Raw genomic sequence first — 18,336 nt, forward strand, 5'->3', positions numbered from 1 at the left:
ATTGGGGATAATGTAAATTTTAGATTGGGGGTGTGGATAGTCATCCATGTGAGTTTTTTTTTTAAAGAATAGTAGAGTCTGCTTTTGAGGTTTTTTTATGTTTATGCAAAAAACTTTCAAAATTTTTAAAATTTTTAAATATACAAGAATGTGAACATGATATTATACAAATTCCAAAAGCAAAGTTAATACTTAGTCTAGGTTGATAGTAGTCAGAATTTTTATAACTAATAATTATAAACTTGAATTCAATTATCTAATTACTAGTTTAGAGTGAGTTATAATTTGATATACTGAATTCACAATACACCCTAGCTATCTAAGTGATGAATATGATATGTGAACTAGAATAACAAATTATGATTCAAACAAGGTTGAATGAACTAGTACCATTGACATATGCTTTTTTTTTTTTTTTTAAAAGTGATGGAAAAAGAAAATTTTATTATAGAGCATGAATTTAATGACTATAACAATTGTGTCAGTAATCTAGAGTAAATATACCTAAGTATCATTGTTGTTTCCATTATAATTATGATACCTTAGGTTATGAAACAAATCCAGTGGAAATCTTCATCTAAGGTGGTCAATAATAATGAAGATATGATGATAAAAGAAGAAAGGGCATGAAACATTTTTTCCCCCATTTATATCTTGGTTTTATGAACATGATACTGTTTAATGTTATGTTTTATGTATGTTTATGTTGCAAGGTGAATCTGAGAGCTTGGATTGAAAAGAACATGATACTGTTTAATGTTATGTTTTATGTATGTTTATGTTGCAAGGTGAATCTGAGAGCTTGGATTGAAAAGAATGCTAAAAGCATGGAATTAGTGCTCGAGAATCACCAAGGCAAAGGAGAGATCTTAAGAGACTAAGAACGGAGAATTCTAATGCCAAAGATCCAAGAAAACTAAGTATAAAGGATGGAGAAAAGATTGGCAAAGGTACAAGTTAAACAGCAGAAAAACAGGACATTTCGGTGCCACCTAAGCCAACTTCGGTGCCACTTAAAGTGCATAAAACTGTCCAGCAAGAAAATAGCTTAATTCGATGTCACCTAAGCTAAATTCGGTGCCACCGAAGTCAACTTTGGTACCACCTAAGTACTCTGCACATACAATTTTAGATGCGATAAAATGTAAATTCGATGCCACCAAAATCGTGCAGAGTGTAACGCGGAGCCTACACAGAGTGAGAAAATTTGAGGCGGTTTCTGAATTTTTCAAGTCGGTTTAAAGGAGTGAGTTCCCCACTTATAAATAGGGCTTCACAGCCGTTCCTAAGCATCATTTAGAGCATTCAAGGGCAAGATCTAGGGTTTTTAGATATTTACAAGTTCTGGTTAGATCTTTATTAATTTCTTTTCTTGCTATCTTATTGCTTTCTATTTGCAATTTAGTTATGTTTTCTAGTTCCCTCTAGCCCAAGCTAGAAGGGAAGCACATTGGTCTAATGATTTTATAAATTATGATGATTGATTGTTTTTAATTATGAGATAAATGGTGTATGCATGTAATCAATTATATAGGTTTAGGTTTTTTTATCCTCATGTGAGATCCATATGTTTCCATCATGTGAGATTCATATTGATGGATAGGCTTAACCTAGATCAATTAGATTTCTTAGATGGGATATATTCTCAACCTATTACATTATTTGATTCATTATCTCATTGATATTGGATGCTTAAAATCATTAGCGCTTAAGAATATATATTAATGATGTTAACCCATGATACTCTAATCTTCTATATCATTTACTAAAAGTATTTGAATTATTTTATTTTCCGATTAGGCCGACTATAGTGCTCAGATCTTAATTGTGTTGTCAAAGTCATCATGATTTATGAATTATTAACCTATGTGTGGAACTTTGAAGCTTGGGTGTTGTTTTTAATTTAATTAAATTCCATTTAAAAGTCATACATTCAAAACTTTCAAAATCATTGCATCTGTTTAATTTCCATTACTTAGTTTTGCATTTGATTTTCTCATTCTCATAAATCATCTCCCTGTGGGATCAACCCTGTATTCACAGGATATTACTTACAAACTTCTGCACTTGGAGGCAAGCAAACTCCCATCCCTTATCATGCTTAGTCATCCATCTCTCCTTCTTTCTCTCCCCATTCCACCCCTCTATCTTCTCCTAACTTCCTCCCTATCCTAAAAATTCTACCACAAATCCCTTACTCTCTCTCATTTCTACCACATTTTGCTAGCAAGACTAGAGAGAAATTAAAATAAAGAAAAATATTAGAGAGAATTAATGAGAGATTAATAGAGAAAGAGATAAAATAAAGAAAGATTAGGGAGATGGTTGTTAAGAGTCAAATATTGCACAATATACCCCATTTATATCTTGGTTTTATGAACATGATAATGCTTAATGTTCTATTTTACTCATGTTTGTGTTGCAAGGTGAATTTAAGAGCTCAGATTGAAAATGGTGTTAAAAACATGGATTTGATGCTTAAGAATCACCAAGGCAAGGGATGGATCTTAGGAGACCAAGATTGAAGAATTCACATGTCGAAGATCTAAGAAAACCAAGTGAGGAATGAAGAGAATCAAAGATTTGAAGTGAAGAAAAGGAATCCTGAAATTGTCCTGAAAAAGTATATTTTGAAACTCTAGGTCATTCTGTGAAATTGCGCAAAGTAAAGTCTATTTTGAAAAACTGCACAGGGAGAAGTCTAATTTAGCAAACTATGTAAATATGAAGCGATTTTTAAAGTTTTCCAACTAGGTGCGAAAGTTGGAGATCCACAAGTATAAATAAGACTCCCTAGGATGTTCCTAAGCATCTTCTAAGGTTTAAGGAGTGGAGCAAAAGGGTGGAGAAGCCGTCGTCAAGAGTTTTTCTTCTTCTTCCTTAATTGTTTTCATATTTTTCTTTAGAGACTTTGGTCCAATTATGTCTATGGTTGGCTAAACCTCTTAGCTAGGGTTAAGAGGTGAAGCTTGTAGCGTGATGGGATGTTTCTCTTGCTTTGATTCATGTTTATATTGAACCTTCTTTGATTCTAATTTGATATTAAAGGAATACTTTCAGTTTTTAATGGCTTATTATGACTCAAATTACAGTAGATCTGCAATAGCTTTGAGTATCTTCTTTTCCTGATTTTGAGATTGTGGCATTGGTAAATCCTGTTGTTGGCCATCGTCCCATGGGCATGGTTTGGTGATGAAATCCCTTCCAACTATCACAATTCTCCTCCATTGAGAATTAAGTCAAGAAAAGTTCAGATTTGATCTTAATTGTTATATCTTTCAATTAAATAGGATAGGACTCTAATTTTAATTGTGGTACTTGAATCAAGTAAGAGGGCTCCTTGATCACTGTAAGTGGATCCTTGGCACTCTAGTTCACTTTTGATATTTGATAAATCCTTCACAATTACTCTCTTTTATTCCAAATTTAGATTTACATCTTTTTCTAGTTCTAGTTCTAGTTCTTTTCAGAATACGTACAAGTTTAGTCCTATGGATTCGACCTCGTTCTCATGAGTTATTACTACAGCGTGACCCTACACTTGGGGTTGTGTCAAGTTTTTGGCGCCGTTGCCAGGGATCGAAACCGAGTCACCCGCATGATAGGCAGGAATACTCTAATCGGGTGGCTGAACCCGATTTCTATTTCCCTTTTTCTTTTTAGGTTAGGTTAGATTCTGAAATTGAGGGTCGAGAGTGTTTCATACCCAAGTGGGTCTTTGACAACACTCGACGTCTCTTGAGTGAAGGAGGATTGGTTGAGGGATCCATCACAGGATTAGACACCACTCGAGATCCACAGAGTTAACCGAAGTTATGGCTGCAAATTAGCTGGCCAATCAACCTCGAAATCCACCCCAACCTAGGGTGGAGGAAATTCAAGATGAGAACGAGGTGCATCGAGCACCCCCACCTCATACTTTACAAGACTATTTACAACCAACGGGGGTGAGTACCCCTTCCTGTATGCTTTTTCCAGAAAATATAGGAAATATAGACATCAAGCCAAGAGTGATCCAACTCCTTCTAAAGTTCTTGGGGCTTGAATCAGAAAATCCATATTTACACTTGAAAGAGTTTGATGAGATCATATCCACTTTATACTTTCCTAATGTGTCCGAGGACATAATCCAGCTGAAACTCTTCCCTTTCTCCCTAAAAGAATAGGATAAGACGTGGTTATATTCACTACGTCCACAATCTATTGGCAGATGGAATGACATGACAAGGGAGTTCATAAACAAATTCTTTCCATATCATAAAACAAACAACATCAGAAAGTTGATCATGAACTTCGCCCAAAGGAAAGACGAAACATTCTCCAATGTTGGGAGCGGTTCAAGGATCTTATCAGTTCATGCCCACAACACGATTTTGAAATGTGGTGCATAACAAATTTCTTCCATGAAGGACTAACATCTTCCATTCGCCAATTTGTCGATATGATGTGCAATGGGAAATTCCTGAACAAAGATGTTAATGAAGTGTGGGATTACTTTGATAAACTTGCTGAAACCACACAATCATGAGACATCTTGTTGGAGCATAAAATTTGGTTAAGGAAAGAGGCTTTAAGAAGAAGAAATGAAGAATGAAATGGAGCATAGAAGTGAAGAGAATGTGACTTGTGCGGGTTATGAGTTGCACAGAGACTAAGTTGCGCGGGTTTGCGCAACTCGCCAAAGTTGCGCCGGGCCACACTACCCTTCGCAAGATATGTGGAGTCAATGATGCAAAGTGGGGTCCACGGCACAAGATTTAAGGGCTTACACGTGCAAAAGCCTATAAATACCCCCTACCCCCCTCATTTGAAGGATCAAATGTTCGAAAGACCAGTGCCTCTAACAGATATTGGAGATGGAGAGAAGGAGAAGGAGTGCAGAGTGCAGAAGGCCGGGCCGCGCCACTCCTTGTGAGTTGCGTAGGCCCGCGCAACTCATGAAGGAGTTATGCGGGTACTCTTTGAGCCAACACTATGTTGCATTTTCTCAAGTCCTTAGACTATTCCAGGTGTTTCAAAGTGATTTAGGCACTCCTTTATCATGTCAATGAGGGACCAAGTACATGGAAAGCCTGCACAACTCATCTCCTTTGGAGACATGACTAATATGAGCTGGAATACTACCAAAATTTATATTTGAGCCTATTCAATACTTGCACTTTTGTATTTTTTAGAAATTCTATCTTAGAATCAGAGGATCAAAAGGATGTAAAGAACTCAGAATGAATAAATTTGATGATTATTCTCTTTATCTGTTCTTTTATCATTATTAAATAAGATAATTTTCCCAATCAAATGCTTTCGTTTCTAGTTGAAACATAATGGCGACTCCACTGGGGACTATCTTACTTAAGATTGACTTAAGAATGACTTAGAGAATTTCATCATTGTTTGGCATCCTATAAGGTGCCAAAATGACGACTCTCGGTGGGAACATCCTTCCTTTTATCTCCAGGATAGAATATGTTTGTAAATGAATACTAATCAATGTCGTATATGTTCTTTGACAGAGAAAATTACAAACGACGTACGTATCCAAGCTATAAATTTCAAGAGAAATGGTAATCTTAGCAAGAGAAATGATCTTCTACTTCATACCAATAGGATTTGTAGTTAAGTATGCCCCTGACCAACCCTCGGCCCAGCAAGAGCAGTTTGCATCAAACAGGAAAGACAAATTTTAAGCTACTATAGGGGTCGTAACGGTCTCCCCGATAGTGTAAGAAAACAAGAACAATTGGATTGTGGTGACATGCCAAAGATCGAAAAACACAGCCAGGATGAGTCCATCAATGTCGAGAGCTAGAGGGTCTGTGACATGAAACGCGGCAAAGAAAAATCCTGAACTTGCTCCCCTAGCAATATATCCTAGAAGATCTTCACCCTCATCCTCACAGTAAGAACCTCCAACCCTACCTGCTGCAAGTATCCGATTGACCAAAAAGCAAAAAGGTAAGTCACATATGGAGGGTTCACCAATTTATGTGTCACCTGAAAGTCTATCACCTCACATCATATCACAATCAGTCGAATCATACGAGAGTACGAAAGGATTAAACAAAACCCCCTTTCCAATAAGCCCCATTACGCCGACCTATTTTTGTTCTACCTCGATGACCGCCTCGTCAAGAAATGAAGAAGCTGCAGTATGCATGGCCGGAATAAGTAAAGACCCCCCGTCTACCTCTGAAGATAAGTTAGTTGAAATGGCCCAAGTGCAGAAGGCATTAATGGATGAGTGCAGGAATCTTCGGGAAGCTCTGGCCACTCTTGCGCACAATGTAGCCCAAATAATATCACCGCCAATGATGGCTACTATGAATATGAGCGGGAACAATAGCTTAAAGGTTCTCAACCACCTAGAGTAGGATCACACGGATCCGTCCCTGCGACAAGAATTATAACGCAGGAGGAAGTGTGACAGGTGGTCGCAGAGGTTATCAGAATGGAAAGGGAGCGCGACAATACAGGAAGGTTCTGAAACCGAACGTCTTATCCAAGAGAGGTAGAAGATGTACCTTTCCTCACTAATTTCAAACACCCTGAGTTTCAGAAATTTAGTGGAGACAGGTGACCCCGACGGGCATTTGATGCACTTCATCACATCTATGGGGAATTTCTCCGTTGCTCCCCAATACTGCTTACTTCTATTTAGGTCTTCCTTAACAGACAAAGCATTCCAATGGTACTCCAACCTGGCCCCAGAATTAATACAGACTTGGGAATAGATATAGGGTGCATTTATGTCAAATTTCTTTTTGTCGGACCGTGATGTTAGCATTGTGGAGTTAGCATTTGTAAGACAGAGAAAACGAGTCTGTGGAGAAATTCATCAGTAGGTAGAAGACCTTAGGAGCATCATGCCGGCAATTACCTGAAGAGAGTGAACAGGTGAAAATGCGTCTAAGCTCTATGGAGACAGGGATTGCATTCGGACTTACTAGCACTAATATAAGGACTTTTCGAGACTTGGCGACCAAGGCGCATGCACTTAAGCTGATGACTAAAAAGATGCTAGCCTTCTAAGTCAAAATTGAAAACGGAGGGTCAAATAGGGTAGTAGTGAATGCTGTTGACCAAGAGAAAAAGAAAAGAACCTTCCGTGATAAGAGAGAAATGAAGGGAAGAGAAAACTTCGACGGCGAAGGGACCATAAGAACGATAAGCGACCGCGGTCATATGATTCACATAGAGGTATGCACTTGATAGAGATGATGTGTTGCCAATGATGGAGCAGTTACTAGCTGATGGAACCATCAGGTTACCTTCCCAAGATATCGAGAAGAGGTTGAAATGACTAAAGAAAGGAATTATTGTCATTACCATCGCTGCTTAAGGCATCAGACAGAAGATTACTTCATGTTGAAAAATATATTGCAAAGAATGATAAGGCAAGGAGAAATAGTCCTGAAAAAAGATGATGAACAACGTCGAAAGGAAATCGTAAATATGACGTCCGTAAGTGGATTGTCAATGACATCCGTCAGAAGAGTCAATCTGGAAGATCTGTCTTCTGTTGACCACCAAAACAATGAACTGGTAAAGCAGTTCATCGATTAAAAGAAAATTCTGGGGGCATCTGCATTCGAAGACGATGACAGGCTTAGCATGATAAGCTGATGCCCAGTAATAAACAAAACAGGGGTATTACAGCCTAAATGCCCCGATAAAGAAGTAAATGAGACAAAAGATATGAAATTGCATCAAAAAGCACACTTCATTAGAGGCATAAATGAGTGTCGGCACACCCATATTCAGTTTGTCGACAATAAGCCAATTCATGGAGCAGCGGTGATTTTGGCTTCAAAAGGTATCGGGACAATACTTTCAAAACCAAAAGGGGGCAAGGCAGGTAATAAGAAACTATAGAATGTATTCCTCTTTCTATATAAATAAAATGCAGGTTTTCAGGTATGCTGATATTATCATCAATGATTATTGCCAATAATTATCGCTAATGATCATCGCTAATGATTGTCGCCAATGATTATCGTCATTGTCAATCGCCATATGATTATTATCGAAGCACCAGTGACTGTCGTCAAATTGACAAAAGCTGTCATTATTAATATCATGATACTGATGCTAGGCCATTTTATTATTTAAATTTATCAAAATTAATAACACTGCCAAGCTGATATACCATTTTAACCATAAGATTTTGTTGAATATCATCAGCAAGTGCGATATATTAATTTCCATTCATTATCCTAGCAAGGCCAGTTCATCATTTACTGCAGCAAAATGAGATTATAAAGCCAAATACAAGGTTCGCAACAGTAATGATGATTTATCACATATGACAGCGAGAAAGACGCCACTATGAAGCTGAATACGCATAAGGCTTATCATTATTGGTGATGGTGATATGGTAGAACTATACAGGTAGTAGTGTTGCCTGTGGCCTTAAAAAGCCTAGAAAAAACATCACGTGCACCCATGTGGGCAGTGACCTATGCTGTCTGTACAGCTTCAGGCAGCATCACGTGAGCGGCCAGAGAGCGTCCCCTCATGAATGGGTCTGACCTTGCAGACGAAGAAAAAGTGAGTCTCTGAAGCAAGATGAATCCTCAGATCTCTGGTTTGAATTTAGTAGTAACACGTGAGGACAAGTCTCTAAAGCAAGACGACCCCTCATTAATGAACAGGCGGCCTTGGATTTGGTACCCCTCGCTAGCCTTGTGTGCCCCGCAAACTCTTAAGAGTTACTGTGGCCAACCCTGTCCGTAAATCCTATTGAGTTCACTACCCCAATAGCTTCACTGGGCCCCTCTGATGGATCGTGGTTTGTGAACTCCCTGGTCGCGATAAGCCCCATGAACTCTAGAGAGTTACAACGGCCATTCATGTAAGACCAACTCCAACTACTCATAAGTCTAAACTATGATCGTTCCAACTACTAACGAGCCTAAACTGTGTGTGCAACTAACTGAAACTGAAACTTAGCACCGCCTATGTGAGATAACACCATATAGGTAACATTATATTGATGACAAACGAAGATAACATGCTAATAAAAAAGATGCTACTACAGAAAAGAAAAGCATGATTGGAAGAACTGATTGTTCATGACATTCATTCATAACACTCATGAGTTATCAAAAAATTTGTTCATGACATCAAGAAAAGAAGAAGAGAAACAAGCATGAAAATAAGTCATAGCAAATATCAAAAGAAATTCTATATGTCCTCTGACATTCCTAGTGCAAGCATGTATCGTCGTAGATCATCTTTTAACTGAACCTCAGCAACCACATTTTCAACTTCAGCGTTAACAATGAGCTTGATCTGATTAGGAGTGTTAATTAGCTCTTGTTCCAAAGAAATCATTGCCTCTTCTCCTTTTGAAATCTCCAATTACTCAAGACTAGTTATTCCCCTGTTGACTTCAATATCGGCTTCAAGTTTTCTAGTTCTCGAATCCACTTCATGTTGCTCGGCATCTAAGTCCAAAATTTGTCGCATGAGGATCGCAATCTTTTCAGTAATAGCTGTTGAAGAATGCTTAGAAGCCTTTACCTGCTCTTCCAGAGAGTGAAATTCTTTATCGTAGCTGGAGATCGTCACATCGCCCTCGAGACTTTCTCTTTAAGCTGTGACAATTCTTGTTGGCAGGCGATGATTTCAGGAGCAACGGTATCACGCCCCAAACTTAGAAATCGGGCTCACAAAATTCATGACTACCGAATCCAGCGCCGACAGCCTCCGTAGTACCCCATTCTCGACTCTCAGTACTCATATACCTGGTTCCAATCCTGGGATCCTATAAGGAGGATTTTCGATATAAATTTATTTCATAATAAGCATAACCATAAGTATAACTCACGAACAATAACAAGAACACCTCACAAAATCCACTATAATCAAAATCTTTAAACTACAATGCATAAAGGAAAATACAATGATAATATCAGGACTCCAAAAGCTCGGCTGCACGCTCCTGCTCCTGCTTAGTTATGTCCTAATGTTACCAGCATGCAACGGTCGTGCATGAGCTTATAAAAAGCTTAGAAGGTGGTGAAAGTGTGTGCACAAGGTAGAAATGCAAGTATGCAATATCAAAGTAATGCGAAATGCTGGTAAGTCCATGAATGCTATCAGCCATACCAGGGCTATGCAATACAAGGCATGAATGTTATCGGCCACACCAAGGCAATGCGATGCAAGGCCTACATAACCACTGTCATATACGAGATGCAACTCAAGCATGTCAGTCCTCATCTGAATCCACGTATCAATACAGCTCATCTCTGTGATATCAGCGGGGTCTAATACACTCTACACCAGATCGTCGCTCCGATTGGACACGCAACCATGTAAGTGGAAGAGACCTCACTACCTGCCTGACTAGTAATCTACCAATATCTACCTGGCACATTGGTGGCAGACCCATTTACGAGCTAGTCAGACTTAGCTTAGCATTGCCTCCTACCCTCAGGCGGATAAGGCCACACCCCCTTCCAACCAACCACGACATAATGAGAGACGCGGCCTAACGGTAGTCGGCACTCGTGTGCTCTTACCTCCACTCGGTCTCGACGTTGGAGCATCCTCTTGGTACCATAAGGGTTTAGAGACTTTCACCCTGGGACATCTATGGCGCCCCTGTGCTTTAACAAGTATTTCCGATATCCAATCCTGTCGTCCACGCTATACCTGAGGAGGCTACAGCCCTGATGTCGCTAGGGCGTATAGTAATCATAACACACAATGCAAGATGTATGAGTCCACAATCCAGTCATGCATCAATCATGCGCATACCGTACGCTCATGTGGGATAACTCTACCTATCAAGGAGTCCCATAAATAACCTGCCCAATGGCATAATGCTATGATTAGTCACTCCTTGTAACAAGTATGCAGATGATGCGTATGGGCATGTATCATGACGCTATATTATCACATACTCATAGTCGGAATTGATAATCAGTTTATAGACAAGGCAAGGTCCACAGAAGGACAGCGGATCTGATATATAACGTGAAGATCTGTCCTCAATAGTGGATATACCAAATTTGATACCATATATTCATCCATCTTTAACAAGGGTGAATCACAGAATAAGTGGGCTTCCTTACTCACCCTATTATAAAGTTGGCTGGGCTATCAATGGGACCCAAAAGATATAAATGGGCTAGCATTAGTGGGGGCCCAATAATTTAAGATAGCCTAAAAAGGTGAGATGAATCATACTTGCACTAGTGGGGGCCCATCAATTTGGGGTAGCCCACAATAAGGGGAGATGAAGCGGGCCTAATAGTGGGCCATAGGGAGGATTACAAGGTGGGCATTTAACCACCATTGTTTTTACAATATGGACATTTAACCATCATTGCTCCCAAGGCAAGGCCCGTAAAATCTATCTCATAATAGGGGCCCAAGGCCTTATACTAGCTAGGACAATAGTTGGGAATCATAAACACTACTATATACATCATGGTGGGTTTACACATCATAATGGCCTCACCACATAGGCCTCTCATATATCACATTGGGCCTCAACATATGGGCCTCCCATACATAACATTAGGCCTCACCAAATGGGCTACATATACATCACAATGGGCCTCACCAAATGGGCCACAAATTTTTCATATTGGGCATCACACAAGGGCCCATGGGTTAGGCACAAGGGATGGGCAATGTGTGTATCACATACAACATAGTGGGCCTGATGGAGCAGCCCACATAGTCCAGAAAATAATTGGGCAACCTAAATATAAAACCCATACAACTTTGTGGGCTAGCAAGATGGGCCCTTGTTGGACGGCTTAGATTGTATACACATCATAGTGGGTGTAAGACCCGTATCCTAAACCATACCATTCTATAGGTCTTCACGGTCCTCCCGGTTGAATTTCGGTGACCCATGATCTGTTTTCAGCAGTTGCGCGTGACCCTGAATCGTATCCCATAGATTTGAGTCGGCTTGATCCGAGACCTATACCCTAGCGACCGCGCCATCGCCGCGGTTCCGATGCCGCATCTCGCGCGTCGAGGCGATTCCCGGGCAAGGAGATGTGGGCCCACTTTTAGTTCGAGGAAAAACACCGCACATTTACAAACCAGAGAGAGATTTCAAATCATGTCCCATCAATCCCACCAATCACACCTCATGTCAAGTACACATCACTCCATCCCCAAGCAACCCCTAAAGTCAACACTCTCTTACATAAAGTACACCCATCACTCACTTCACCCATCACCCCATCACTCACCCATCCCTCTCTCTCTTACAACCACTCTCTCTCATCTCTCTCTCCCTCATTCTCCAAGCAACCCACGTCCAAGCTTCCATGGGAGAGAGAGCTTGTGTGGCCCACTTCCTACCTCCCATCTCCACCATCCAAAGAACATCTCGACTGATGAAATCGTCCCCTTAGAGCTCTAAATCGTGTTGGAGGAAGAAGGAAGAAGAGATCAAAGGTGGGTGATCTTGGACCCACGTTTTCTCTTTTTATTATTTATTTGTTTTGTGAGTTAAGGGCCCATATATGGTGGGACCCATCTTGATGTATATGTTATGATCTTATGAGGGGCCCATAGTAGCGGGGTCCCTCCTCTACTCTGCTCTCTCTCTCTCTCTCTCTCTCTCTCTCTCTCTTCCTCTCTCTCTCTCTCTCTCCTGTTGTGGGACCCACTGTGTTGTACATGTGAAATCCACACCATCCATCATCTGTTGGACGTGGGGCCACTGGATGTGAGTGTTCTACTCACCGCCCACAGACGTGGACCACCATGATTTATGTATTTTTTCCACGCCACTGTCCATCCGGGGTCCTACCTTGCTGCCCGTTTGAACCCCACCTGATGACCGCATGGCCCACCTTGATGTGAGTTACATCCTCACCGTCCACGTGTAGCAGGTCCAGATCCAACACCTCTGTGAACTGTACCTTAACAGCAGCAGGGACGCAGCCGTGCTCCTGCACCTCCAGGCCATCTCGCTGGATGAGGGCAAAGCACAACATCAGCTCAGTCGTGAGCTGGTGGGCCATCTACGTGGACCCCACCTCAATGTATATGTTGTATCCTCACCGTCCAATAGCTGGACGGTGGGTCCCATCTGATGCAGGAGCTACCCCCAAGCCGCTCATCTGTTACATTGACGTCAGTAGAGGGGATGATATTGAGGTATGTATTATATCTAATACCGTCCATCCATTGCTAGTGGATCCCACATGTGTGGGCCCACCAGATATATATGTATTGTGTAATCACACCATCTGTCCAGATGATGAGACCCACCTGGACGTGGTGGTGGACCCCACTTTGATGAACGTGTTTCATCTGTCCATCCATCTTATGGTGGACCCACCTGTTGTGAAGCAGGTTGATTGAAGTACCGTATACCAGCTATTTAGCTGCTGTTGCAGCGCCTGCAGATTCTTTGGGTCTGCACGACGTTGTGTTATGCATCCTACACCGTCCGTGTGGGACCCACTCCACACGTGCTGCACGTGTGGAGGTGGGGCCACTAGATGTATGTGTTTCATCCATGCAGTCCACCGTCCAAATATGGATGGTGGGACCCATAAAATGTGTTGTGTATTACACCTTCCACCCACCTTATAGTATATAAATAATAATATAATATTATTTTATAGGGTATACATATATGTATGTGTTGGACCCCATGTGAGACCCATCTATGGGGCGCACGTGATGCATGGATTTAATCCACACCGTCCAGATAGTGTTGGACGGTACCAGACCTATTTGGATGGTGGACGTGGGCCGCCTTGATGCATGTGTCGTATATCCATGTTGTCCATCTTCCACGGCGTGGACCACACTATGATGTATTATTTCATCCACATCGTCCACTATAATCTAGACGGTGTTGGACAATGTTTGGACGGTATTGTCCAATGTTTGGATGGTGCTGATTTACTTGGATAATGTTTAGACAATGCTGATCGTCATTGGTGGGCCGTGTACCCTATAAAATGATAGGTACAGTGATACACATGTTGCCCCTGCAACTATTGAAGTGATTTTAGATGTAAACCAAGCTCCCATCTGAGTGGCCCACCTGGATGTATTTTTGACCCATCTGTCAGGCCCACCTTGATGTATTTGTACCCCATCTATGAGGCCCATTAGTGCGGCCCATTGATGCAGCACACTTGATGTGTATGAGGCTCATTGGTGCAGCCCACTTGATGTGTATGAGGCTCATTAGTGTGGCCCATTGATGCGGCCCACTTGGCATATATGAGGCCCATATGATGAGGCCTGACTTGATGTACATGAGGCCCATTCTGATGTATATTAGGCCCTTATCGTGCGGCCCATTGTGATGTGTATTAGGCCCATGATGCGTGGCCTATTTAATGTATTCGAGACTCAGATACGTGGCCTATTTGATGCATAAGACACCCATGTGTAGGGCCCACCTATTGTGTATTCGAGGCCCATGGGTTGTGGCCCATTGTGATGTATTTTAGGCCCATGGGCGAGGCCCGATGTGATGTATGTGTGGCCATTATGTTGCATATGAATCCCTTATGTGGGCCACTCCTTGGGAGCAATGTTGGTTAGATGTCCACATTGATGGGCAATGATGGTTAAATGTCCTCATTATGACCTTCCCTTAGGCCTTGTTTAGCCAATTCTAACCGATTTGTTGATTCTAATTATCGATTGATTCCAATTGGCATGACCGATTGCCGATACCGATTGACGTGACTGATTTGCCGATTCTGATTATCGATTGATTTCGATTGTCATGACCGATTGTCGATACCGATTTGCTGATTCTGATTATCGATTGATTCCGATTGTCATGACCGATTGCTGATACCGATTGACGTGACCGATTTACCGATTCTGATTATCGATTGATTCCGATTGTCATGACCGATTGTCGATACTGATTGACATGACCGATTTGCTGATTCTGATTATCGATTGATTCCGATTGTCATGACCGATTGCCGATACCGATTGATGTGACCAATTTGCCGATTCTAATTATCGATTGATTCCGATTGTTATGACCGATTGCTGATACCGATTGACATGACCGATTTGCTGATTCTGATTATCGATTGATTCCGATTATCATGACCGATTACCGATACCGATTGATATGACCGATTTGTCGATTCTGATTATCGATCAATTCTAATTGTCGTGACCGATTGCTAATTCCGATTGATGTGACCGATTTGCCGATTCTGATTATCGATCGATCGTCGAGGCCGATTGTTGAGGCCGATTCTGATTTTCGATTGTTAAGGCCAATTATCAAGGCCGACTCCGATTCCGATTGTCGATACCGATTCCGATTGTAGAGGCCGATTCCAATTGTCGAGGCCCAGTAAGATGCATATGCGACCCGTATTTGAGGCCCATTGTGATGTGCATTCAGCCCCTATTTGAGGCCCAATGTGATGCATATACGACGCGTATTTAAGGTCATTGTGATGTGTATTCAACTCATGTTTAAGGCCCAACATGATGTATATGAGGCGTATGTGATAAGGCCCATTGTGATGCATTTGAGGGCCAGGCGATGAAGCCCATTATGATGTATGTTAGGCCCATGTGAAAGGCCCATCATGATGTATATTAAGCTCTTGAGTGAGGCCCATGATGTTGTATATTTGGCCCTTGTGTGAGGTCATGGGTCCACTACATGTTAAGCTCTATAGGGATCATTCCTTGGGGGCAATGTTGGTTAAATGTCCACATTATCGAGGTCGATTGTCGATGCCGGTTATTGATACCGATTCATGAGTATGTGACAGCATAACATCACGATACATGCCCATACGCATCATCTGCATGTTTGTTATGAGATGTGGTTGACCATTGCATATGACATTGGGCATGTTGTTATGAGACTCCCTGATAGGCGGAGATTTGTCTCACATGAGTACACGGTATGCGCAGGATTGATGCATGACTGGATTGTATGACTCATGCATCTTGGATTGTGTGTTGTGATTACTATACGCCCTAGCGATATCAGGGTCGTAACCTCCACAGGTATTTCGTGGATGGCCAGATGGGACACCGAAAATCAGTTCTACATGGGGTGCTAAAGATATCCCTGGGTGAAAGTCCCTAAACCCTCTTGGTTCTAGAGGTTGCTCCAACGTCTAGACTGAGTGGATGTATGAGCGCATGAGGGCAGTATACCATTAGGCCGTATCTCCCACTGTGTCGTGGTCAGTTGTAAGGGGGTACGGCCTTACCTGCCCAAGAGGAGAGGGCAATGCTAGCTGAGTCTGACTAGCTCGAGGAATGGGTCCGTTATCGACGAGCCGGGCCCGATATTGGCAGGCGGATAGTGAGGTCTCTTCCACTCACCTGGTTGCGCGCGATGGGGCAGTAATCTAGTTTGTAGTGTAATAGACCCCGGTGATTTTTCAAAGAGTAACCGTACTGATATATAGATTTATTGAGCAGGAATTGCATATTCATTCATTCATTCCTTCACTATCCACTCGGGCTGGTGGTGCGTAACTATTTGTTACGTGTACCTTCGCATGAATTTCGGTTAGGCGCGCGACTAACCTGAGATTAGGAGTTTACCACATTGAGTCTGACTATCCAAATTTAGGTATGGGATTGGTTTGGATAGAAGTTCCTTGTGGTGGACCCCGTAGTCTGTGATATCACATACTATCATCCCAACTTCACACTCCAGCATGGTCATTACATTCACACCGCATATTATATTGCATCCGCAGTACTTAGCATTTCGGGTTACTATGTTTCTGCATTTTTATGGCCTAGACGGACTTAGCAGGATTTACATATTGCATTGTACCCTCGGTATCTGATATTTGGCTCTCTTTGACTCCTCATTTATATAGTTGATCTACATTGCTTCCTCAGTATATGATATTGGTTTATTATATTTTTGCATTGCATAGCTTGGATAACGCTGATGATATTTATAGGCCTAATAGCATGTTTTCTCATTATTCTGATATTGTATGATTGTGGGCTTGTCCGTATTTTCGCTTACTCTGCTATCGTATGACTTATGATCTTGTCTGTATTTTTGCTTATTCCGATATTGTCCGATTTATGGATTACCAGTAATTCTGGTATTATATGATGATAGCATTGAATTGAAAATTTGGCACTTATCTTGTACACACACTTTCACCACCCTCTAAGCTTTCTATAAGCTTATGCATGATAGATGCGTGCAGGTGGCATTAGGTTGCAACAGCGTTGAGCTTGGAGCGTGCAGTTGTCTTCTGGAGCTTTGATTTCGATATATGTATTTCCCTTTCAGCATTGTACTTAAATGATTATATTAGTGGATATGTGATGATGATGTTGCCTCTGTGAATTGGATAATCTTGTGGTTATGCTTATTATGAGTCAAATGTACACCAAAACAAATCCTCCTTGTAGGATCCCAGGATCAGAATCTGGCGTATGGACGCCAGGAGCCGAGAATGGGGTACTACGGAGGCTGTCGGCACCGGATTCGACGATCGGGATTCCTGCGAATCCGATTTCTGGGTTTGGGGCGTGACAGTGGGCCTGCACAATCCAGATTGGCCCCACAAAATGGACAACTTGGATAAAAACACGTACAACATGGTGGGCCCATGCACCATCGTCCAAGGATGGACAGTGTGAATATACAATACATACATCAAGGTGGGCCCCACCCCCACACGTGCAGGGTGGGCCCTGCAAATGGACGGCATGAATATATAGCACATACATAGAGGTGGGTCCCACCGTCCAGAGTGCTAGACGATGTGGATAAGACCCATACATCACAGTTAGCCCCACATAACACCGCCCAGGGAAGAACGGTGCGAATATACAACACATCATCAAGGTAGGGCCCCACCCCCACATGTGCAGCACTTGGGGGGTGGGTCCCACATCCAGAAAAAGGGATGGATGGCATGGGTAAAATAGATACATCATGGTGCATCCCACCATTGGACGGACAGTGCGGATAACATACATAAATCATGGTGGGTCCACATCCCTGCTGGACGGTGGAGATCCCACACGTGCAGGGTGGGTCCCACTATCCTAGGGATGGACGGCTTGGATTAAATACATAAATTAGGTGGGTCCACACGTGTGGGACCCACCAGCTTTGGGATTAAGCTGATATTTGAGTTTTCCTTTCATACAGTCCAGCAACTGCTGCCACTGGACGTCCCATGGCTAGACGATCTGGATGCAATTCATCCATCAAGTGGGGTCCACACACACGTGGCCAACCAGCCACATACATCACTGTCATCACCATAATAATAATAATAATAAGAGAGAGAGAGAGAACGGTGGTGGTGGGAGGAGCTCTGCCACTATGAACTCCCCTCATGCATGCACATGTAC

General features: G+C 42.0%; 1 non-coding gene across 1 annotated transcript; it reads right to left on the minus strand.

The window, feature by feature from the left end:
* Positions 1 to 4,268: 4,268 nt before the first annotated feature.
* Positions 4,269 to 4,374, minus strand: LOC131252418 (small nucleolar RNA R71). Its single transcript, XR_009174439.1, has one exon. It is a non-coding gene; the product is annotated as a small nucleolar RNA R71 (small nucleolar RNA).
* Positions 4,375 to 18,336: the final 13,962 nt, after the last annotated feature.

The sequence above is a fragment of the Magnolia sinica genome, chromosome 7 (assembly GCF_029962835.1).
Source record: "Magnolia sinica isolate HGM2019 chromosome 7, MsV1, whole genome shotgun sequence".
Classification (NCBI taxonomy): domain Eukaryota; kingdom Viridiplantae; phylum Streptophyta; class Magnoliopsida; order Magnoliales; family Magnoliaceae; genus Magnolia; species Magnolia sinica.